The sequence below is a fragment of the Callorhinus ursinus genome, unplaced genomic scaffold (genome assembly GCF_003265705.2).
Source record: "Callorhinus ursinus isolate GAN/ISIS: 27379988/994484 unplaced genomic scaffold, GSC_fseal_2.0 scaffold3, whole genome shotgun sequence".
Taxonomy (NCBI): domain Eukaryota; kingdom Metazoa; phylum Chordata; class Mammalia; order Carnivora; family Otariidae; genus Callorhinus; species Callorhinus ursinus.
In genome coordinates, this window is record NW_027397065.1 from 31654425 (window position 1) to 31679142 (window position 24718).

The following is a 24718-nucleotide window of genomic DNA, read 5'->3' on the forward strand; positions in this document are numbered from 1 at the left end:
TGTACACTCTGGCCAAGACACTAAAAGGGAAGATTGGATTCAAGTAATTAGATATTACCTAAAAGTAACACGTGTCACTTCTGCCTGCAGTCATTGGCCACAGCTGGTCGTGGGGCCCCACCCAACCACAAGGAACTGGCAGGAGTACAGCCCTCATTGAGCTCCTCATCAAGCCTTTGTGTTCCTAGCACCTTATCCAGTCCTCACAGTAGGCAGACGCCAGAGCTATCACCATTTGGCCCATTTTATAGATGAGGAAACTGAGACGGAGAGAAACTAACAGAGAGCCTGACACAGAAGAGTCAACCAAAGTTTTGTGGTCAGGGGCCTAATGGATCAGAGGAGCTAAGAGATTAGCCCGAAGGTGGCCAGCTCATAAGGTCAGGAATTGGTCTAGAACCCTGGTCAGTTTGCCCAGACTTTTGGTGTGCTGAATGAGAGGCAGGTGTGTGGTAGGTTTGAGCTCCGGAGCCACTCTGCCCAGGGCAAAAGTCCCAGCTCTGCTACTGCCTAGTTTTGCCCTTGGGCAGGTTACTTAATGTCTCACCTCCAGTTTCTCACCTACAAAAGAGAGGTAGGAAGAGAGCCATGAGGCTGGCACAGAGATTAGCTGCGAAGCACAGTGGCTGGCACGTGGGAAAGGCCCCGTGCAGGTCAATTCTTGTTGATGTGCTGGTTATCAAATTTCTAGTCTGTAAAGAAAAACACTTCAAAAATCAAAAGAATAATACATATAAACTAACAGTGAAGATGATCCACGTGCCTAAAACAATAGGAAACATAGAAGTTCAATTAGATGACAATTTTGAACAAAGCAGATAAGAGTAACTACTGTAACAGAGGTCAGATTTCTGTTGGCCTTTAAGTCTCTTAAAGTACACATAATTGTAAGTGGGTGGGGTCACAGGGGTTGGTAAACAGTGGCATGCCAGTTCTGGGAAACATTTTGGCAACATGGATGAAAAAAAAGCCTTAAAATTGTGACTGCCTGTTAACCTACAATCCCACTTCTGGGAACTACTGCTTATCTAATGATAATCCTAGAAAGGAATTATTTTCTCCCATTTTACAAATGGTGGAATGGAGGCTCAGAGAGGTTAAACAACTTGCCCATAGTCACACAGCTAGGACACAAAGCAACCAGAATCCAACCCAGGCTAGTGTGACTGCAAGCCACACTCTCAACAGGTACACTTCATGTTCTCAAAAGGATGAGTCTACAGGAATATCATAATTGTCCCTATTTGCAGGGATGCAATCTCTATGTGAAAATCCCAAGGAATCTATGAAGAAGCAATTTGAATTAATGGGTGAATTTAGCAGGGCCCCTGGATCCAAAATCAATACATAAAAGTCAATTTAACTTCTATATTTTGGCAACAAGCAATTGGGATTTGAAATTTTTTTTAAGTACAATTTAAAATAGAATCAAAAAACATGAAATCCGTATGGATAAATCTGATAAAATATGTGCAAGCTCTATGTACTGAAAACTATCAAACTATAATGTATTAAGAGACATCAGGGGGGATGCCTGGGTGGCTCAGTCAGTTAAGCATCTGCCTTCGACTCAGGTCATGATCCCAGGATCCTGGGACTGAGTCCTGCATTAGGCTCCTAGCTCTGCAGGGAGGCTGCTTCTCCCTCTGCCTGCCATTCACCCTGCTTGTGCTCTCTCTCTCACACACAAATAAATAAATAAAATCTTTAAAAAAGAGAGAGAGAGACATTAAAGAAGACCCAAATAAAGAGACATATGCTGTGTTCATGGGTTAGAAAACTCAGTATAGTTAAGATGTCAGATCTCTCTGAATTGACCTCTAGATTCAACACAATATCAATTTAAACCCAAATAGGCTTTTTCTTTCTTGAGAGACTGATTCTAACTGATTCTAAGATTTATATAGAAATGCAAAAGAACTGGAATAGCCAAACAATTTTGAAAAAAAGAACCAAGTTGGGGAATTTATGTTACCCGATTTCAAGACTTATTATAAAGCTCCAGTAATTGAGACAGTGTGATCCTGGTGTTAGGATAGGCCCATAGATAAATGGAAAGAAGAGATAGTTCAGAAGTCCAGAGTCCAACAGTTTAGCACAAGTAAATCCACAGCTATATGGCTAATTGATTTTTAACAAAGGTGCAAAGGCAATTTAATGGAGAAAAAAAATGGTCTTTTCAACAAATGATATTGGAACCATTGGACATACAAAAAAAAAAAATGAACCCCAACCCCTTTCTCACACCATATACAAAAAACAAAATTGCTTGAAATTAATCATAGACCTAAATATACAAAATTTAAAACAGTAGAACTTCTAGAAGAAAACAGAGAACAATCTTTGTGACTCTGTTTTAGGCAGTGATTCCCTAGGATACAAAAAACACAAACTAGAAAAGAAAAAAAATAGATAAATAGGATTTTGTCAAATTTTAAAATTTTGCTCTTCAAATGTATTAAAATAAAGAAAAAACAAATCACAAAGTGGAAAAAAATATTTGCAAAACACACATTTGATAAAGGTTTCTATCCCAAATATATAAAGTACTCCTACAACTCAGTAATAAGAAACAATCCAATTTTTTAAATGGACAAAAGATTTGAATACATACTTCACCAAAACGAAGTTGTGTGGATGGCAAATAAAGGTGTGAAAAAATGCTCAACATCATTAGTCATCAGATAAACGCACCTTACAACCACAATGAGATAACACTACACACTTATTAGAAGGGCTAAACATTTCTTTAAATGCTGACAATACCAAGTGCTGGTGAGTATATGGAGCAACTGGAATCCTCATTACATTGTGGATGCAGCCACTTTGGAAATCAGTTTGGCAGTTTCTTACAAATTTCAACATGTGAACCAACTATGTCACTCCTAGGTATTTACCCAAGAGAAACTGAGCATGTCCCCACAAAGACCCACATGCAAATACTTACAGCAGGTTTATCCATGATAGCCCCAAACTCACAACAACCCAATGTCCACTCATTAAGATACATTGACACAGGGGAATAACTACTCAGCCATACTACAAATGTTTTACTAACACATGCAGCAACATGGATGAATCTCAAAAGCATTAACGCAAGTGAAAGAAGCCAGACACAAAAGGTTACATTCGGTATGATTCCATTTATACAATATTCTGAAAAAGATGAAGATAGAGTGACAGAAATCAGGTCAGTTATTGCCAGAGGCTGGGGCTGGGGAAGGGACTGCCTGCAGAGGAATAAGAAGTACTTTTGGGGGCACCTGGGTGGTGCAGTCGGTTAAGCGTCCAACTCTCAGTATCCATTCAGATCCTGATCTCAGGGTTTTGAGATCGAGCCCTGCATGTAGCCCCGAGTCGGGCTCCGCACTCAGCACAGACTTTGCTTGAGTTTCTTCTCTCCCTCTGCCCCTCACACTCGTGCTCTCTCTCTCTCCCAAATAAATAAATCTTTAAAAAAAAGAAGTTACTTTTGTCAGTGGCAGAAATTCTCAATATCCTGATTGTAGTGGAGGTTACACAACTGTACACATTTGTCAAAATGCATCAAATGGCACAACAAAAAAGAGTGAATTTTACTCTCGCTAAATTATGCTTCAATAAACCTGACTTAAAAAAAATGTATACCAAACAAAACATGCATTTGCCAACAAAAACGTATTGGGTATCTTCTATGTCAATAAGATGAATGAGGGTCTTCCCCTCACAGAGCTTATGTCCCTCTGTAATGTATGTGTGTACATGGGCGTGTGCATGTGTGTGCGCGCGCGCACGCGTGTGTGTGTGTGAGACAGTACGTTTACTGTTTTCATGAGTTGAAGTCTCTAGTTTCGGTCTGCGACTGTTTACTCTCTAGACTCTTTAAATAGTTGCTTTAAGATTTTGTCCAGAATTTATCACTGTTGTCTGTGGAAGGATTCGCTGATACAAGCTACTCCAGCAAGACCAGAACCGAATCTGGAAACTGGAACGAGGATACTGAGGAGAGCGTGATGACCTTGGAGACACAGGGCACATAAATCCACAAGAGGCACATGTGATTCAAGAGTAGTTGTATTATTTGGATGTTCTTGTATTTCACAACAAGCCAGCAATCCTGATTACACACAGCACTGTCCGGAAACAGAAAATAATGAGCGTGTTCCACTTTTTAATAAAAATATTTATTTATTTCGTTTTTCACTCAACAAACAAGAGCTACGGCAGGGCCAGCACAAAATGAAAATTCAGAGCTCACTGTTCAAAGAACAAGAAGAAAGTGTTCTTAAAAAAGGGTACATAGAGAATTTCTTCTTTCTACCATGGTCTCACTCTTGACTTCTTATGGTGCTTTTCACTTGTTATTTGGTGTCACTCTAAGGAAGGAAAAACACAAATTTTAAATTATTAGCATGGCTTTATTGTTCATCTGTATATTGTTCAATTCCTGTTCTAAATGTAAATACCAGGGCATTTAATTCATAAACAATTTCACTGAAATTACACAATTTGTACCGTGTGCTTCATCCCAGGAGGATGCCTAGAGCTAGCCACAAAAGAAAAACAAGCCAGACACAGGAAAGTGGAAAGGAGGAGAGGATTCTGAGATACCCCACCTCCCCCCCGACACACCCTCCGGGCACAGAGCCAGCTGCAGGAGCAATCCTGGAGGCCTGGCACAAGCAAGGAGAGCACATATGCTCACAGACACCCATGGGCCACCCCAGTGAGTGGCGCCTGCATTCTCATTTGGGTCTGATGAATGCTGGGTTCACCCTCCTCCTAGTCACTGGCCCAACACCCTGTGCTATAACCTGGGCAGGGTCTGCGGAAGTCCAGCCAGTCATCTCTCCTTCCCACCGTCTGCTGCCCAACCCACAGCAGACATGTGATCCTCGAGGATCTTTAAACCTTGGTGCTAACGAGGGCTTGGAACCCGGACCAGGCTTGACCTCCTTGAGATGCAGCCTCTGGCTGGCCAACCACCACTTTTGTGCTTAACCCAGCGTTGGGACCATGCCAGTTGCAAGATGTCACCAAGTGTGTATGCCTGACCACAACCTCCATGTGCTCACGCCCCTGCAGGGCAGAGGGCAACAGCGCTCATGGAGTGGGGAGGGGGACAGAGGCAGTGTTCTGTACACCACAGGGCAGAGGAGTTAAGCGTCCAAGAACCCATCCTGGGAAGGCAATGGAAGCCAGGACTGCACCTGAGCTGAGGCTCCAAGCACCCAGGGCATGCTCTATTGTTCCATCACACTCCCTGTACAAAACACAAACTCAGATATACAATCTTCAAGAATTTCAAGATGGTGAACCTGGAGCATTAAATCCCAAGCACAGGGCCCTTTTGAGCATGGAGCCCTGTTTGACTGTGATGATCACAAGCCCATAAACCTGACCCAGGGTGGAGCCCCCGTTAAGGGATGAATCAGACACAATCCCTGACCTTCATGTGTACTCGGGGACAAGCATATGTCAGGCACTGTGTTAGGAACTACGGAAAGAGAAGCGACCTCCAGGGAAGGTGTCCCTGCCCTTGTGAGGATCGCAGCCTGGCTACAAGGCAGGCTGTCCTCTGCTTGGTCGATGGGACCCACCGAAGCCCAGGGTGAGGAGCTCTGAGCCCAGCCTCGGGGGTCCGGGGAGGCCTCTGAGAAAAGTGGCAGTTATGCCCAGACGTGGACGAGAAGGTGGCCAAGTGAACAGATGGATAAAGAACGTGTCAGGCGAAAGGAATTGGGTGTGCCAAAGCCTGAGGCTGGAACGAGCCTGGCATGCGGGAGGTACTGAAAGAATGCATCATTATTCAGATAGGCACGGCGCCATCCCAAGGAGAAGTTCAAACTGGTTTTTTATTATAATCTCAGTCTCCTGTTTATTACTGTGACATGAAATGCTGCTGCCTGATGACCCACCTGGAACACACTGTGTCTGTGAGCCTTGTGGGCGGCTATTACCAAAAGTACAAGTAGTGCCTGACTCTCTTTCATTTATAGCGTGATCTCCCCTACAAATGGGCCCTGAGGGCCACGACGCCAAGCTAGGGCCGGGGATTCTGCCCCACTCCCAACTCCTCACATCAGTTGGGCACAATGGTTCTCCCACCCCTACATCTGCAGCCCCATACCCTGTAGCTCCAGACCACTGCCACAGGCCCCATCCCCATCAGCCAGAGCTTCAGCCCCAGCGCCCCAGAATCCTTCAAGACAAGCAGGAATAAAGCCTCTTCCAGAAGCGAGGCCTCAAGGCCCAGAACTCACTGTGATTGGACTAGTATGGGTCACGTGCTCAACTCTGAGCCAATCCTATAGCCAGGGAGAGTCCGTATGCCCTTATGCCAAAGGGCAGGTCAGGAGCAGGGGGCGGGGCCCTTTGCTGTTAATTTCCAGCTGCGTACCTGGTGTAGTGGAAAAAACACCGCTTGGGGATGACACAGACATAGGTTCTAGTTCTGGCTTCCCTTTCTTACTGTCTGTGGGTCTCTGGGCTACCCCTCCTTCAGCCTTAGGTCCCTCTTTTATAACAATGCAGATAAGAATATATAGCAAGCTATGAGGATTAAATCCATGTAAATTGCCTGGAATGTGGTAAGTGCTCAATAAATGCTCATTAGCAGCTATACAAACAATGTCTTGCACCCACAGAAATATATAGCCTTTGAAAACGCTGGTTCGTTTTTCTGGAAGGTACTTCTCTTTCTTATGGGCACATCCTCTCAGATCCCATTTTCCACACTCACCCCCACTGTTCGCCTCCTCTGTGCACCATTAATAAGAGAGGAGCTTGGAGTCAGAACTGACCAAGTTCAAATCCATTTAACTTCTTTGCATTCCAGTTTCTTCATTTGTAAAATGCGCATAACAATACCCATCTCACAGGGCTGCTATGAGAATTGAATGAGATGAGTCCAGCAAAGCCCCCAGAATCTAGGTGTTCAATGAAGATTTGTTTTTATTATTTTATGCATCCCACCATTTTGTAATTACTTTTCATATGCCAGCCTCTTACAGTAGAATGTGAGCTTCTAGATGGCAAGGGCTTTACTTGGTTCACTTTTGTTTCACTTTCACCTGTGACCCTACCCTCAACACCTAACCAGAGCCTGGTTTCGGATCCATGCCTTGGAAATGTTTATAGGATGCTTGGATAAGAGCCAATGCTTGCTGCAAGAAAGCTGCCTGCCTTCTGCAAAGAGGATGAGGTAGATCATTCATTTTTATTCCCACGCACTCCCTTTCTCACTTGCCAGTTGCATTACTGACAGTTCTGGGATTGGGTGGGCATGGCAGCGGGAAGGGAGGAGAGGTGAGTGGAGAGGGAAGGTTTCATTTGATTGTTCTGCCTTAAGCTGCCCTCTACTCGTTTGTCTAAAGATGACTCTTGTGAGGTGCTTTTGTGAGTTCTTCAGAGACTTCCCAAAACTAGTTCCTCAATGTGGGGACATCCTATCTTGGGGTTCATTGCTTCCTCCATCTAGCCTTTTGGAATTGCTTCCAGCTCTTGAAGGCCTACCCCTTCCAGGTGGTCCTTTTGGACAGACCTAGGGGGATGCTCTCATATCAGCCCTCTCAGCCAGGTGGCCCCCATCTAGTTCATAGGAAACACTCATATATACGCCTTCTCTAAAAACTTTGAGGAGCTTAGCCAATCCCAGTACAGCATTCACCTTGCTTCCATATCAGCTGTTGGAGCAGTCAGCAAGATATTCTTACCCTGTAGATTTCCCACTCACTGCCTGTATCCCTTAACTGCAAAGGACAGAGAGCAAGTCCATTTTCCACAAAGGAAATGGAGGTTCAGCAAGGTTAAGTAATGTGATCATATATAGCTAGGAACTGGTAGAACCAAGATTTGAACTAAAGTCATCCAATGACAGATCTCTCTTTTAAATAATACACTCTACTGCCTGGTAACATGTGAAATAAGACTTTAATTGTAAGATGTATCCTGATTTCAGAAACATGAAATCCCACACCATTCTAAAATACAGTATGTACACGCCAAAGCCTTTCACTCTGGGAATTTGCCGGTGAGGCATTTCTGGCAATAAAGGCCTTACTTAGCCCATGCTTTCCTCTTGAGCCTTCTGCCTCCTGACCAACCCTGGTGCTTCCCCACGTAGCCCCACCCAGTAAGCAGTGCCTCCTGTTACAAGGGATCTGTGAGTATAAAAACTTCTCCCTTCATTACCATCATTTCCATGTCCGTGTGTCTTACCCTACCTGATTAAAACAAACTACAGGTACATTTTAAAACAGAAGGTTTGGGGGGCACCTGGGTGGCTCAGCCGTTAAGCAACTGCCTTCGGCTCAGGTCATGATCCCAGGGTCCTGGGATCCAGCCCCGCATCGGGCTCCCTGCTCAGTGGGGAGCCTGCTTCTCCCTCTCCCACTCCCCCTGCTTGTGTTCCCTCTCTCTCTGTCTCTCCCTGTCAAATAAATAAATAAAATATTTAAAACAAACAAACAAACAGAAGGTTTGGGTTCAAATTCCTGTTTTGCCATTCACCTGCAATGGGCCCTGGGCTGATCCTTTCTCTCTCTGAGCCTCAGTTGCTGCACTGAGAAAAACAGGGGCGAGAATAATAGTGACTCCTTCATGGGATTGTTTGGAGGAATTGTAAATCCCACACACTCAACTCAAAAACACTCTGTCCATTTGAGCTATTACTGTATTACTCCTCACTAGGAGTAGAGAAGGGCCCCAGTTAGAGAATAAAGAGCAGGGGGCTTCAGGTCAAGGCCATAGATAGAGACTGCTCTGATGGAAACACACTCCTAAGTCCTCAAAACTCAGGCAGGAGAATAGCCATAGAGACAGGGAGACAGAGGAGCATTCCCAGCCTGACAGAACCATAGGTAGGGGGGGCAACACCCCCAAATGGGAGCCCCAGTCTGCTCACCAAGTTCTCCTCCCCGACCCTGGCCTGGCTGAGGATTTGACCACAAGGAGAGGGGGAATTAGGGAGAGGAGACAGAAAATCCAGACTCTAAGAGGGTTACATCAAATCCCAGAATTCAGCTGCCAAGGAGAAAATCACACACTTAACTCTGAGCATTCCTGGCTATTCTCTGTGAGTGCTTTAAGAAGTCCTTTAAAAAATTGATGCTATCCAGTGTGGGTGAAGGGGCAGAGAGATGGGCACTTCTGTGCCCTGTTAGAAGTTGTGTAACTTAATGTGACTTTTAAAGTGGTAATTCAGCATTGAGTATTCAGATGTCCTAAAAGGGCATGTTATTCTTTGGCCAGCAATCCCACTCTTAGAATTTATCTTAAGGATTTACTCAGACAAGTGTGCTAAGATATATATACAATGATATTCATCACAGTAGTGTTTATAACAGCAAAATACTGAACATGATCTAAATATCCATCAATAAGGGATTGTCTAAATAAAGTGTTACATCCCTACTATGGAATGTCATGGGGACTTCTAAAAAGGATGTTGCAAATCTCCATTTGTTGACAGTAGAAAGATGCCCATGGTATGTTGTTGAGTGGAAAAAAAAATGAGTTGGCGAACAGCATGTATAGTATGAGCATATTTCTGTCAAATTATACACATCTATAAGTCTACATGTAAACATGCAGAGAGAGAAACTTGGAGGGCAGATCACCAAAATGTAGACAGTGGTTCTGTCTGGATAGTGAGATTTGGGGGGATTTTTGCTTTCTTCTTTATACTTTTATACCGCAACACGATATACACCAACTTATTCAGCAGAATTCCTAGAATGGGATTTCTCAAGCTCAGCAACCGGAAAATTCTTTATTGGTCTGGGAAGTTCTTTGCTGTGCGGGACTGTCTCACAGGGCTGTCTCACTGTCTCACTCTACCCACTAGGTGCCAGTAGGACACCTCCATCCCTCAAGTTGTGACAACTGAAATGTCTCCAGCCATTGCCAAGTGTCCCCTGTTGGCAGGCTCATCCCTGGCTGAGAACCACTGTCCTAGAGGCAGGGGAGGGCAGGCTAGATGGCAGAGCTGTGCGCGAGAGAAGACTTGGAATGGGAAATCAGGAGACATTGCCCAACAGGTAGTGAGGAGAAAGTTTAGGGATTTCTGGGAGGGCGCCTGAGCAAGATGGCAGAGGGCCAGACGTGGCTCCAGTCGATCACCCCTCGAGTCTACTTTGCAGTTCAAAATCCTGAGTGAGACTGGATGCACTGTGGAAAATTGTGATCGACTGATGGGCCAAACCACCATGGCAGGCTTGGTGCAGGAACGGGGTCTTGGGGACCAGTAACCGCAGCTGGGAGCTGGCAGCCCGGGCAAGGCTCCATGTTCCCACAGGCTGTGCACGTGAGGCTCCGGGCCCGTAACATAGCAGGGCTGCGACACGGAGTCTGAATGGCTCCCTTGGGCCCTTAACGGCGTTGTGCCTCGCAGTTCCTTAGCTGTCATATGTAAGTGGTGTACCCATCTGGAACAGGACTCTCTGGAGTTTGGCAGGGATCGGTGCCCACAATAGACCTCAGACTAATAAACATTGCTGACACTTACTGAGATTGTAACTACATGCCAGGCACTGCTCAGGGGCCTTTATGTGTAATACTTAATCCTCACAGCGACCCTGGGAAGTTGTGACCATTCCCATGTTACAGAGGGAGAAACTGAGGCACCGAGCAATTAAAGTGTGTCACCCAAGAACTGGGTTTCAAAGGCTCATTCAGTGTGGCCCCAGAGCCTGTGGGCTTAACCACCCCCACTCTTCTGCCTCCAAAAGGGTACGGGTGGGGCCACTAGAGCCCCACAGCAAGAGTGACAACATTCTCAACCATTCTGCCGAACTGCCTCTTCAATGAGGACTCCTGCCACTAGGCCAAGGCCCTACATGTGCGAATACAATAGAAGGAGTTTGCCACATGCTCTTTTTATTTCTCCACCAACCATATGAGACAAGCACTGTTAGTACTACTCTCATTTTACAGATGTGGAAACTGTGGCCTGAATCATTGTCCCCGCCTTTGTGCTAAAGCTGTGGCCCTTTGGTCCCTGGGTGGCTTTTGCTCATGTACCTGCTGTGCCACCTGACGGCAGGGCCGGGCCCGCGCTCCCTCTCACCTCAGCGTCCGGCCTCAGGTGGGCGACAGTGCAGCATCGCCCAGCATCTGAGCCCGCTTCCTGGGTTTGGAGACATGGCCACCGTGTGAGTCCTGCAGAGCCCCACCTCTCTCTGCAGAAGCCAAAACACCCAGACGTGTGCTTTCCCGACCTCTGTGGTTCTGCCAGCCTGTCAGATGACCCCACCTGGGACACAGGTCTGGGTGGGGGACAGAGAGAAGCTAAAGTCCCTCAGACTCCATGTGACCACAGGACGGTGGCCCCTGGGAGCTAGAGTGCTGGGTGCCAGTGGCCCAGAGCTGAGAGTGCAGAGGCAGCCCCGGCAGCAGCCTCGTTCTCATCAGACCATGCCCTCGGATTGAACTTTCTGTGCTCTCAGCCCATCAGCCTCCCTTTCAACCCAGTCTGCAGGCTGTCTACCCAGCACCCTTGCAGGAAACTCTTTTTTCTGATTAAGTAAGCCAAGATTAATTTCTGTCCACTGCAGCTAAGAATTCTAGTATGGACCGAGCGTAGACAAAATAAAGAGGCGGGGAGGGAAGTGGTGCATCACTGTCCTGTTGCAGAAATCACTAAGTCAAGTCAAACGTCCCCAGCCAGTCTCCACTCTCACCACTTGAAGCATCAAGAAGTGGCCTGCAAATGGTCTGAGCGGAAGCACTCACTAGTACAAATTCCCTGACCAGCTGCAGATGCGGCCAAAGCAGCTGCAGGAGGGGGTTGGGTAAGACCATCTGGGGGGAACCGAGCTGAAGCCACTGTTGGAAAATCTAGTTCCTACCAAATCCCCACTCCAATTCGACCTAATTCTAGGACAGCCAGAAATGACTCCATCCTAATGGCTCCTGCAGCTTAGGCGTGATACACTGAACACCTTCATTTCCATGGCCTGTAGAATCCATGGCCCCAGGGTCGTGGTGGGTCAGTCAACTGGGAGTAAGGGTCACGTGATCCTGATTATGGCCTCCCCAGCCCTAAGGACAGCCCGAGAAGGTCCCCAGCACTGGCACGTTGTGGCCAGAGAGTACAGGCCAAGAAATAAGGAGGACCCTCTTCTCTCCTCCCTTATTCCCCCATCACCACTGTCCCTTGGAACCTTGCCTCCCCTTGGCAAGGAGTAGTCAACGTGGTTGCTCAGGCTCACCCCAGCCTCAGAAGATCCCCTTCTTGCCCTGGTTGTTCATTATCATGGGCAGAGCCTTGACTCATCCAGATATAGAATCTGCCAAAAGCCTCCTTATATTTCTGGGGGGAGAACTCTCTCAACGTGGGCAGGCTGACCAAGGCCTCCCAGGGGAAGGATGGTCACATCCTGTTTTGTTTCAGAGTTTAGACAACCAGGTATACCTCCCTACATGAGATTGTTACCCTTGCCTGTTTCTGAATACTTTTATAAATGGAATCATACTGCATGTATTCATTCGTGTCTTACTCCCTTTGCTCAGTATTATGTTTTTAAGAGCCATCCAAATGGTGTGGGTATTTATAGTCTGTTCACTTGCATTGCATGAATATACCACAATTTACCCATTCTACTCTCAGTGGATATGTGGGTGGTTTCAGATTGGAGTGGTACAGAGGGTGATCCTGCCAATGCATGTGCATCCTCAAAGTCTATGTGATAGACATTTAATATAGCCCCATCACTTCTCTTGGTTGGTACTTCATTTTTTTCCATATTTTTCTTTTCTATCATTCTCTATTCTTGTCTTTTAGGTGTGACCCTTGTAAATAGCGGAAAGATTTTGTATTTTCCCTCCAGCCTGACAGTTTTACTTCTTTGAAGACAGTTATCTAGTCCATTTGCATTTAACAAAATTACTGATCATTTTTTTTAACTGCCTATGCAGTTTTCCTTTTATGTACTTATTTCTTTGGGCTCATTTTTTTTTTTTTTTGCTCTTCTGATTTGGAAGTCATATACTTTTTAGTATTTAACATGTATCCTTGACTTAACAAAGTATAATTGATTAGTACCTTTATCTTCCACACAGAGAGACGACTTCAGAGCACACTTTAACTCCATTAATCCTCCTCCTGACTTCTGTGTCATAGTTTCTGTGCATGTTAAGTCTGTGTCTATTTTTAAGGCTCTTTGATACGTTATTAACATTGTTTTATACTGTCAGTGTTCGTTTAGATTTATACTCCTATTTACTGCTCTCTTCACTATTCTTCTTTCAATGCTTTTATTTTGTCAGTGCTGAGGTTATGATCAGTTTTAAAAACAGCTTTAATTGTAATTTTTATACCATACAATTCACCCCCTTAAAATATACAGTTCTATGGATTTTAGTGTGCAACCATCATCACAACCAATTTGAGAACACTCTCATGATCTCAAAAGAAAATCACAAACACTTTAGCTTATTACCCCATCCCCGCATCATCTCCCCATCCTCAGCCCTAAGCAACCATTCAGACACTGTCTCTATGGATTCTCCTACTCTGGACTGTCATATTAATGGAAACATATAATATCTGGACTTTTGTGACTGGCTTCTTTCGCTTAAGATAATGATTTCAAAGATTGTTCACACTGCAGCATGTCTCAGTACTTCATTCTTTTTTGTTGTTATTAATAAATGTTCTTTTTTAGAGCAGTTTTAGGTTCACAGCAAAACTGAACAGAATTTATAACTCAGAATTCCCGTATGCATCTTGTCCCCACATGCACACAACATCTCCCAGTATTGACATCCTGCACCAGTATGGAGCATTTGTTACTGTCCATGAAATGACATTGACAAAGACTAGTTGACCAGATAGTTGTTGGTCCATTTCTGGGTTCTCTATTCTGTTCCATTGATCTATGTGTCTGTTTTAGTGCCAGTACCATACTGTCTCGATGATTACAGTTTTGTAATAGAGCTTGAAATCTGGAATTGTGATGCCTCCAGTTTTATTTTTCTTTTTCAGAATTGATTTGGCTATTCAGGGTCTTTTGTGGTTCCGTACAAATCTTAGGATTGTTTGTTCTAGGTCGGTGAAAACTTCTGGTGGTATTTTGAGAGGGATTGCCTCAAATGCGTAGATTGTTTTGGGTAGTATAGACCTTTTAACAGTGCTCATTCTGCCAATCCATGAGCATGGAATGCTTTTCCATTTCTGTGTCCTCTTCAATTTCTTTCATAAGTGTTCTGTAGTTCTCAGAGTACAGATCTTTCACTTCTTTAGTTAGATTTATTCCTAGGTATCTTATTGCTTTTTGTGCAATTGCAAATGGGATCAATTCCTTGATTTCTTTTTCTCTGCTTTGTTATTGGTGTATAGAAATGCAATGGATTATTTTATATCCTGCAATTTTGCTGAATTCATGTATGAGTTCTAGCAATTTTTTGGTGGAGTCTCTTGGGTTTTATACATAGAGTATCATCTCATCTGCAAGTAGTGTAAGTTTGACTTTGACAAAGCAGGAAAGAATATCCAATGGAAGAAAGATTGGATTCAACAAACGGTGTTGGGAAAACTAGACAGTAACATGCAGAAGAATGAAGCTGGATCACTTTCCTACACCATACACAAAAATAAATTCAGAATGGACGAAAGACTTAAATATAAGACAGGAAACCATCAAAATCCTAGAGGAGAACACAGGCAGAAATCTCTTTGACCTTGGCTGTAGCACCTTCTTCCTAGATACGTCACCACAGGGGAGGGAACCAAAAGCAAAAATGAACTATTGGGACTTCATCAAGATAAAAAGGTTCTGCACAGCAAAGGAAACAGTCAACAAAACTAAAAGGCAGCCTACAGGATGGGAGAAGATATGTGCAAATGACATACCTGATAAAGGGTTAGTATCCAAAATCTACAAAGAACTTATCAAACTCAACACCCAAAAAACAAATAGCCCTGTCAAGAAATGGGCAGAAGATGTGAATAGACACTTGTCCAAAGAAGACATCCAGATGGCTAACAGACACATGAAAAGATGCTCAACATCACTCATCATTAGGGAAATACAAATGCAAAACCGTGATGAGATACCACTTCACCTCTCAGAATGGCTAAAATTAACAACACAAGAAACAACAGGTGTTGGTGAGGATGCGGAGAAAGGGGAACCCTCTTATACTGGTTGGTGCATGCAAACTGTTCCCAGTTAGTGGGGATGCAAACTGGTGCAGCCACTCTGGAGAACAGTATGGAGAGTCCTCAAAAAGTTAAAAATAGAACTATCCTACAATCCAGCAATTTCACTACTAGGTATTTAACCAAAGGATACAAAAATACAGATTTGAAGGGATACACGCACCCCGATGTTTGTAGCAGCATTATCAACAATAGCCAAACTATGGAGAGAGAGAGCCCAAATGTTCGACCGACGAATGGATAAAGAAAATGTGGTGTATATATACAATGGAATATTACTCAGCCATCAAGAAAAAGAAATCTTGCCACTTGCAATGACGTGGATGGAACTAGAGTGTATTATGCAAGTGAAATAAGTCAGTCGGAGAAAGACAAATACCATATGATCTCACTCATATGTGGAATTTAAGAAAGAAAATAGATGAACATAAGGGGGAAAAGGAAAAAAAAGGAGAGAGGGAAAACAAGCCATATGAGACTCTTAACAATAGAGAACAAACTGAGGGTTGGTGGAGGGAGGGGGTAGGGGATGGGCTAGATGGGTGATGGGTATTAAGGAGAGCCCTTGTTATGATGAGCACTGGGTGTTGTATGTAAGTGATGAATCACTGAATTTTACTCCAGAAACCAAGATTCCACTGTATGTTAACTACCTAAAATTTAAATTAAAGAAAAAGAGAAATGGATGCTAAAATAGTTTAAAAACATTCTGCTAAAAAATAATCAGTAACAGGAAAAAAAAAGAAATGACATTGACACATCATTATCATCCAAAGTCCACCTTAGGGTTCACTGCCCTAAAAATCCTCTGAGCTTTGCATATTCATCCCTCTGTCTCTAGTAACCCATGGCAACCACTAATCTTTTATAGTCTTACCTTTCACAGAATGTCATAATGTTGGAATCTTATGGTATGTGGCTTCTTGAGATTGGATTCTTTCACTTAGTAATATGCATTTAAGCTTCCTTCATGTCTTTTCATGGTTTGATAGCCTCATTTCGTTTTAGTAGTAAATAATATTCCATTATCTAGATGCACAACAATTTGTCCATTTACCTACTGAAAGACATCTTGTTTGCTTCCAAATCTTAGCAATTATGAATAAAGTTGTTATAAATATCTGTGTGCAGGTTATTGTGTGAACATGTTTTCAGTTCATTTGGTAAATATCAAGGAATAAGATTGCTGGATCATACAGCAAGAGTATATTTAGTTTTGTAATAAACTGTCAAAGTGGCTTCCAAAGTGACTGTACCATTTTGCCCTCTCACCAGCCATGAGTGAGAGTTCCTGTTGTTCCATGTTTCTGGTATTTGATGTGCTCAGTGTATTGGGTTTTGGCCATTCCAATAGATGAGTAGTGATATCTCATTGTTGTTTTAATTGGCAAATCTCTAATGACATATAATATGGGACATCCTTTCATATGCTTACTTACCATCTGTACATCTTCTTTGTTGAGGTGTCTGTCAAGGTCTTTGGACCATTTTTTCATGTGGTTGTCTGTTCTCTTATTGTTGAGAATTCAGAGCTCTTTGTATATTAGATAACAGTTCTTTATCAGGTGTGTCTTTTGCAAATGCTGTGTCGTCCCAGTCTGTGGGAGCTTGTCCTCTCATTCTCTTGACATTGTCCTTCACAGAGCAGAAGTTTTTAATTTTAGTGAAATACAGCTTATCACTGATTTCTTTTATGGATGGTGCCATTGGTGTTGTATCTAAAAAGTCATCACTACATCCAAGGTCACCTAGATTTTCTCCTAGTCTCTTCTAGGAGTTTTACAGTTTTGTGTATTACATTTAGGTCTCTGACCCATTTTGAGTTAGTTTTTGTGAAGGCTGTAAGGTCTGTGTGTCTAGATTCATTGCTTTGCAGTGGATGTCCAGGTATTCCATTACCATTTGTTGAAAAGACTGTCTTTGCTCTATTGTATTGCCTGTGCTCCTTTGTCAAAGTTCAATTGACTACATTTATGAGGGTCTATTTCTGGGCTGTTTCCTTTATTCCATTGGTCTTTTTGTCTATTCTTTTGCCAATACCGCACTGTCTTGAATACTGTGGCTTTATGGTAAATCTTGAAGTCAGGTTGTGCCAGTCCTCCAACTTTGCTCTTTCTCCTTCAATATGGAGTTGGACATTTTGGGTCTCTTGCCTCTCCATAAAAAACTTTAGAATCAGGGCACCTGGGTGGCTCAGTCAGTTAAGCGTCTGCCTTTGGCTACAGTCATGATCCCGGGGTCCTGGGATCGAGCCCCACATTGGGCTCTCTGCTCACTGGGGAGCCTGCTTCTCCCTCTCCCTCTGCCTGCCGCTTCCCCTGCTTGGGCTCTCCCTCTCTCTGTCAAATCAAAAATAAATCTTTAAAAAAAAAACCTTTATAATCAGTTTGTCAAAAAAATTTGATGGGATGTTACTCAGATTGCATTGAATTTATAGATCAAATTGGGAAGAAATTACATGTTGACAATATTGTTATTGGACAGAAGATGGGTTCTGAACTCAGGTTCCACTGCTCACAGCTCAAAAGCCAATACTCGAGAGAAGCACTGGTGGAAAAGGGAATGTTGCTTTATTCAGGAAGCCCACAGCCTGGGAAGATGGTGGACTAATGTCCCAAAGACCATCTTCCCAGTCCAGGCAAAGCAGGAGATTTGTTGTTGTTGTTTGTTTGTCTGTTTTTAAAGATTTATTTATTTATTTTAGAGAGAGAGAATAAGTGGGGGGGGGGTGGGAGGGAGGCCAGAGGGAGAGGGAGAGAGAGAATCTCAAACAGACACCCTGTTGAGTGTGGGCTCCATCTCAGGACCCTAAGATCATGACCTGAGCCGAAATCAAGAGTCAGACAGTCAACGCACTGAGCAACCCAGCTGCCCCAAGAAGATGAAGTTTTTTTTTAAAAGGGAAGATATGGCAAATGATGAGGGCACTACATGCAGGAGAAGCTGGTGCTCAGCAATTAATCATTTGTCCTTGCAAGGCTTCCAGATTCCTCCACTCTTGCCAGTAATCAAGGCTCCCAGGTGTCTCTCCGTAAATGATACCACTGCGGCCCAACAAGTCATGTCCTGGCAAGGCAGTCGAGACTCCTCTCCCTGTACCAGGAATCAAGACTCCCAGGTGTCTATTATTGAGGATACCATGGTCACTGGTGGTTATTTCAAGTGTGGTCAGGCCTTATCCTCCAGAAAGTCTGGTCCTTTGTTCCTCAAGGCCAGTGGTCTGCAGGATCTAAGGGAGGCAGGTTAGTTCTGCTACAAACTATGGTATGGTGGTCTGTCAGCAAGCAAGGAGTACCGTAAGCTCAAAGCAAGCTAATCCTTAAGACTGGCTGGAGTGCTGTTACAATACTGAGTCTTCCTATTCATAAACATGGAATATTTCTCCATTTATTTAGTTCTTCTTTGATTCATCAGAGTTTTGTCGATTTTTTCATATACATCTTACATATTTTCTAGGATTTATACCTCATTTTTTGAATAGTGACGTAAATAATAAGTTTTTGTAATTTCACATTCCACTTGTTCATTTCTGACACACAGGAAAGCAATTAACTTTTTTAAAAGATTTTATTTATTTATTTGACAGAGAGAGAAAGCTCAAGTAGACAGAGAGGCAGGCAGAGGGAGAAGGAGAAGCAGGCTCCCCACTGAGCAAGGAGCCCGATGCAGGACTCTATCCCAGGACCCTGGGATCATGACCTGAGCTGAAGGCAGACGTTTAACTGACTGAGCCACCCAGGCGCCCCAGAAAGCAATTAACTTTTATATATTAACCTTGTGTCCTGCAATCTTGCTATAATTGCACATTAGTTCCAGTTTTTTGTTGATTCTTTCAGGTTTTTACATAGACAATCATATCATCTGTTAAAGAGAGAGGGTTTTTTTCCCCCTCCCAATCTGGATACTTTTTATTGTCTTATCTTATTGCATTTAAGTAGGACTTCCAGCACGATGTTGAAAAGGTGAGACAAATATCCTTGCCTGTTCTTTTTTTTTTTTTTTTTTTTGCCTATTCTTTATCTTAGGGAAGCTTCTAGTTTCTCACCATTAATGATATTAGCTATATAGTTTTTGTAGGTGTTCTTTATCAAGTTGAGGAAGTTCACCTCTATTTCTAGTTTACTGAGGGTTTTTATCATGCATAGGTGCTAGATTTTGTCGAATACTTTTTCTGCGTCTATTAATACGATCATGTAATTTTTCTTTTTTAGCCTGCTGAGTTGATGGATTACATTAATTGATTATTGAATGTTGAACCAGGCTTTCATATCTCAGATAAACCCCACTTGGACGTGGTGTATAATTCTTTTTATGCATTGTTGAATTTGATTCCCTAATATTTTGTTGAGGATTTTATTATCTGTGTTCATGAGAGATATTGATCTGTGGTTTTCTTTTCTTCTAATGTCTGTGTCTGGTTTTGGTATTAGGGTAATACTGGCATCATAGAAGGAGTTAAGAAGTATTTTCTCTGCTTCTATCTTCTGGAAAAGACTGTAGAGAATTGGTATAATTTCTTCCCTAAATGTTTAGTAGAATTCACCAGCGAGCCCATCTGAGCCTGATGCTTTCTGTTTTGCAAGTTTATTATTGATTCAACTTCTTTAATAGATATAGGTCTATTCAGGTATCTGTTTTTTTCTTGTGTGAGTTTTGGCAGAATGTGTCTTTCAAGGAATTTATCCATTTCATCTAGCTATCACATTTGTGAGCATAGAGTTGTGCATAATATTCCTTTATTATGCTTTTAATGCCCATGGGATCTGTAGTGCTCTCCTTTTTTTCATTTCTAATATCCATAGTCTTGTCTTCTCCCTTTTTTCTTAGTTAGCCTGACTAAAGGCTTATTGTTTCTATTGATTTTTTTTCCTCAAAATCCCAGCTTTTAGATTTGTTGGTTATCTCCATTGCTTTCCTATTTTCAATTTCATTGATTTCTGCTTTACTTTTTATTTTTGTTTATTTTCTTCTTCTTACTTCAAATTGAATTTGTTTTTTTTTCCCCCTAGTTTCCTAAGGTGGAAGCTTTAATTATTAATTTTACATCTTTCTTATTTTCTAATATATGCATTCAATGCTATAAATTTTCCTCTAAACATTGCTTTCATTGCATCCCACAAATTTTAAGTTGTATTTTCATCTTCTTTTAGTTTAAAATATTTTTTAAATTTCTCTTGAGATTTCTTCTTCGACCCATGTGTTATTCATAAATGTGCTGCTTAATCTCCAAGCACTTGGGGATTTTCCAGGTATCTTTCTGATATTGATTTCTAGTTTAATTCCATTGTGGTATGAAAGCAGATGTTGTATGATTTAAATGCTTTTAAATCTGTTAAGGTGTGTTTTATAGCCTAGAATATGGTCCATCTTGGGGAATGTGAGCTAGAGGATAAGGTGTAATCTGCTGTTGTTGGATGAAATAGTAGTCTATAGATGTCAGTTATCTCCAGTTGATGGTGTTGTTGCCTTCAACTATGTCCTTACTGAACTTCTGCCTGCCAGATCTGTCCATTTCTGACAGAAGTATGTTAAATTCTCCAACTATAATAGTGGATTCAGCTATTTCTTCTTGAAATTCTACCTGTTTTTGCCTCATGTAATTTGACCCTCTCTTGTTAGATCCACGCGCATTAAGTATTTTTATGTCTTCTTGGGAGACAGGATGGCTACAGGGGGCTGGAGTTGGGTATTTCTCTCGCCTCACATGGAAAGCTAGGGCTGGCTGGAGTTGGGTATTTACCTTTACCCAAGTGAGTTAGGCTCTGATAAAACCCTAGCTGATTAGGGTCTGGTAAAAATAGTTTCTTCTGAAGGCAAGCCTTGTTAAGAACAGAATGATCTGGCATTTTTCCTCCCTGACTGGAAGCATAAAGGGTTTTTCTTCAATATTTATTGTGAGGACCTGATAGAGCTCCTGGAGGTAAGACTCACAAAAGTGTAAGGAGGAGTTCCCCATGACTGAGTCCCTCTGGGGTTTTTAACTCTCAGATATGTCCATTCAGTCTCCAACAATTCATCAATTACAGTTCAGGTTTTCCTACCACAGCAATGGCTCCTGCAGAGGCAGAGTGGGGAAGCAGTTGTTTGCCCTGGGACCTCAGTTCTCTGACAGAACTAAAAGAGTTGATTTCTCAGTTTGTTCAGCTTTTAATTTGTTGAGATGAAGTGACAACTTCTAAGCTCTTACATAATGGACCAGAAAACTGAAGTTCCCTTCATTCCTTTTTATTCCAAATAAATAGTCCATTATATGGATATACCACAATTTTGTTTATCCATTCATCTGTTGCTGGACATTTGGGTTGCTTCCACCTTTTTGCTATTATAAATGATACTATTATAAACATTCATATACAAATTTTTATGTGTACATATGTTTTCATTTCTTGGGTATATACCTTTGAGTAAAATCACTGGGTCATATGATAGGTAACTCTGTGTTTAATCATTTGAGGAACGGCCAGAATGTTTTCCAAAGTGGCTGCATCATTTTACATTTCCACCAGCAGTATATAAGGGTTCCAATTTCTCCACATCCTCACCAATATTTGTTATTATCTGACTTGATTCTAGCCATTCTAGGAGGTGTGAAGTGTTATCTAAGTGGTTTTGATTTTTATTTCTCTGATGACTAATCATGTTGAGCATCTTTTTGTGTGCTTATTGGCCATTTGTATATCTTGCTTGTAGAAAAGCCTATTCAGATTCTTTGCCCATTTTTAAATTAGGTCATTCGTCTTTTTATTATTGAGCTATATGAGTTTTAAAAAATATATTCTAGATGAAAATTCCTTATATGGTATATGATTTGGAAATATTTTCTCCCATTCTATGGGTTGTCTCTTTCCTTTCTTGATGGTGTTTTTTGGGGTTTTTTAAGATTTTTTCTAAAGATCTATTTCTTTATTTTAGAGAGAGCATGCACACACAGGGCAGAGGGGCAGAGGGAGGGAGAGAAAAACTCCTAAGCACACTCAGCACTGAGTGCAGAGCCTGATGCAGGGCTGGATCTTACAACCCTGAGATCACAACCTGAGCCGAAACCATGAGTTGGATGCTTAACTGACTGCGCCATCCAGGTGCCCCAGTCTTGATGGTGGTTTTTGAAACAGAACAGTTTTTAGTTTTTAGTTTTTCTGAAGTCCAATTCACCTATTTTTTCTTTTGCTGCTTTTCTTCTTTTATTTCTGACCTTCTATCTGAGATAACTTGCTTCTGAAGAATACCTTAGTGAAAGCCTACTGGTGATCTTTTGTTCATCAAAAATTGTATGTATTTGACATTCATTCTTTCTTATTTTTAAGATTTTATTTATTTGACAGAGAGAGAGAGACACAGCAAGAGAGGGAACACAAGCAGAAGGAGTGGGAGAGGGAGAAGCAGGCTTCCCACCGAACAAGGAGCCTGATGCAGGGCTCGATCCCAGGACCCTAGGACCATGACCTGAGCCGAAGGCAGACACTTAACAACTGAGCCACCCAGGCGTCCCTTGACATCCATTCTTAAAGGATATATCTCTAGGTCTAGAATACTATGTTGGGGTTATTTTCTTTCTGTGCATTAAAGATATGATTTCACTGTCTTCTGGCTTCCACCATTGCCATTGAGAAGTCAGCTGCCTTTCTGTCACTCCTTTGAAGATACTATCCTTTTCCTCTCACTTTGTGCTTTTCTTCACATTCACCATGATGTATCTAGATATTTTTTTTTTTTTTTGTATCCTACTTGGACTTCTTGAATTCATGACTATTGGAATGGGTGTCCTTCCACAGACCTGGAAAATTCTCAGCCATTATTTCTTTATAACCCTCTTTCCTTCTAGAACTCCACCCCGATTACATATATGTTAGATGTTCTCACTGTATTCTTTCCTCCTTTCTTCAATATTTTTAGTCTTTTTGTTTTTCCTGCTGCATTCTGGATCCAGTCCATTAGTTTTCACTTTAGCTGTATCTAATCTGCTAATAAACTGACTTTGAGTTGTTAATTTTTTTTCAGTGCTCAAAGAGAGGACTGAGCTCTTTATTTTGACCTTTTTAAAATCTGCAATGTTTTTTATAGTTTCTTGTCCCTTTGTATTTCTTTAAACAGTAATCTTATACTGTTATCTTATATTGTATTTCTGATAATTCTAATAACTGAAGTTTCTGTGTATTTCTGTTGTTTGTAGTTTCTGTCAGTTCTCGCTCAAGTTTATTATTTCCTTGAGTCCCTGAATTTTTTTTTTCACTGTGTTCTGGATGTTTTATTTGAAAACTTATTTGTAAGAATGACTTATCACCAAAGATGATGGCATTTTCTCCAGAGAGGATTTGTTTGTTTGTTTCTGCCAGGCGTCTCGGAACTCTACCAGTCTGGAACCACCTTAATCCAAGTTCAAGGCTTGAGGTTACCTGGATCACCAAGATGACTGGAACTGGAGAGTCCCTGAGAAAGTTGGTTTGCTTATGACTCCTCATAACTTTCAGTGTAAACATTTGGGATCCTAGCTTAAAATGAGCAGGAAGAAGCATTTATCCAAGTTCCCCTTTTGATAGACTCTGGGCCTTAAGTTTTGTCCTAAAGCCACTAAAAACTACAACTGTTTCTTCTGGATTAGTAAATGCCATTAGGGAAAATGAAGCTTTGTGTACCAGACTTACTTCTCTGAGTTCTCATTTTTTAGTATAATGTGGTCAGCTAATTCTTCACTCTCTTATTGGCTCATTGGTGCTTTTAAGATATTTTTATATGCCATGTACCTTTTACAGTTGTCTCTGTGGAAGATTTGATCTTAATAAACTGACTCCCTATATGGTGCCTCATGAAAGCTTCACACCAGTTCCATTGGGTACATAAGATTATTTACATTATATATACATATATATAATTTGGTCCTCAAAAGAGGTCTATAAGGTATCATGAACTGGCCACTTGCCAGTTGTGAGAGCTTGGGCAGGTCAATCTACATCTTTGTGTGATGAGGTTAATAATAGTATCTACCTCCTGATTTTGTTGATATGAAGGACACAATAAGGGTAGTTGTACACTAACCTTGTTGTCAGGTGAAGACACTGAGACTTTGGGAGTTGATTCCATGCATCCATATCCCACAGATGATAAGCAAACAGTACTGAGCAGCTACCGTGTGCCAGCACCTGTCCCAAGACGTGGGAATGCAGCCATCTACAGGGCAGATGTGGCCCCTTTCTCAGACAGCCTAAAAAGCCCAGGATCCAGCTCAAAGGCTATGACTTTACCCCCCAACACCAGCAGCTCCCCATGGAGAGGTGATGGAAGACTGCCCTGGAGGGAGTCCCAACTCTGACTTACAAAGCACAGGCTTACAAAGGCTCTTCCAGATGGAAAAGCTGAGTGCAGGTGTTTAAGGCAGGGGGAACAACGTATGGAGCACGTCAGGGTGCAGGGCACAGACCTCTCTCTTTCTCTGTCTGGGGAGGCATGCATCCTTCACCCATGTTTTCCATCCAAGTGCTGAAGTAGCATTCTTGTTACAAGGAAGTAGGTCACATTTCCAGGCCCCAAAAAGGAACCTGCTACCTGCACTGTGACAGGGTGTGAGACAACCGCCTAGAC

General features: G+C 42.3%; 1 long non-coding RNA gene across 2 annotated transcripts in view; it reads right to left on the reverse strand.

Moving 5' to 3' along the window:
* Positions 1-4186: 4186 nt before the first annotated feature.
* The window catches only part of LOC141371402 (uncharacterized), a 47192-nt gene continuing 26660 nt past the window's right edge, over positions 4187-24718 (reverse strand). For both annotated transcript variants that reach the window (XR_012376343.1, XR_012376344.1), the window contains exon 3: positions 4187-4355. This is a non-coding gene — a long non-coding RNA (uncharacterized lncRNA). The remainder of the gene's footprint in view (positions 4356-24718) is intronic.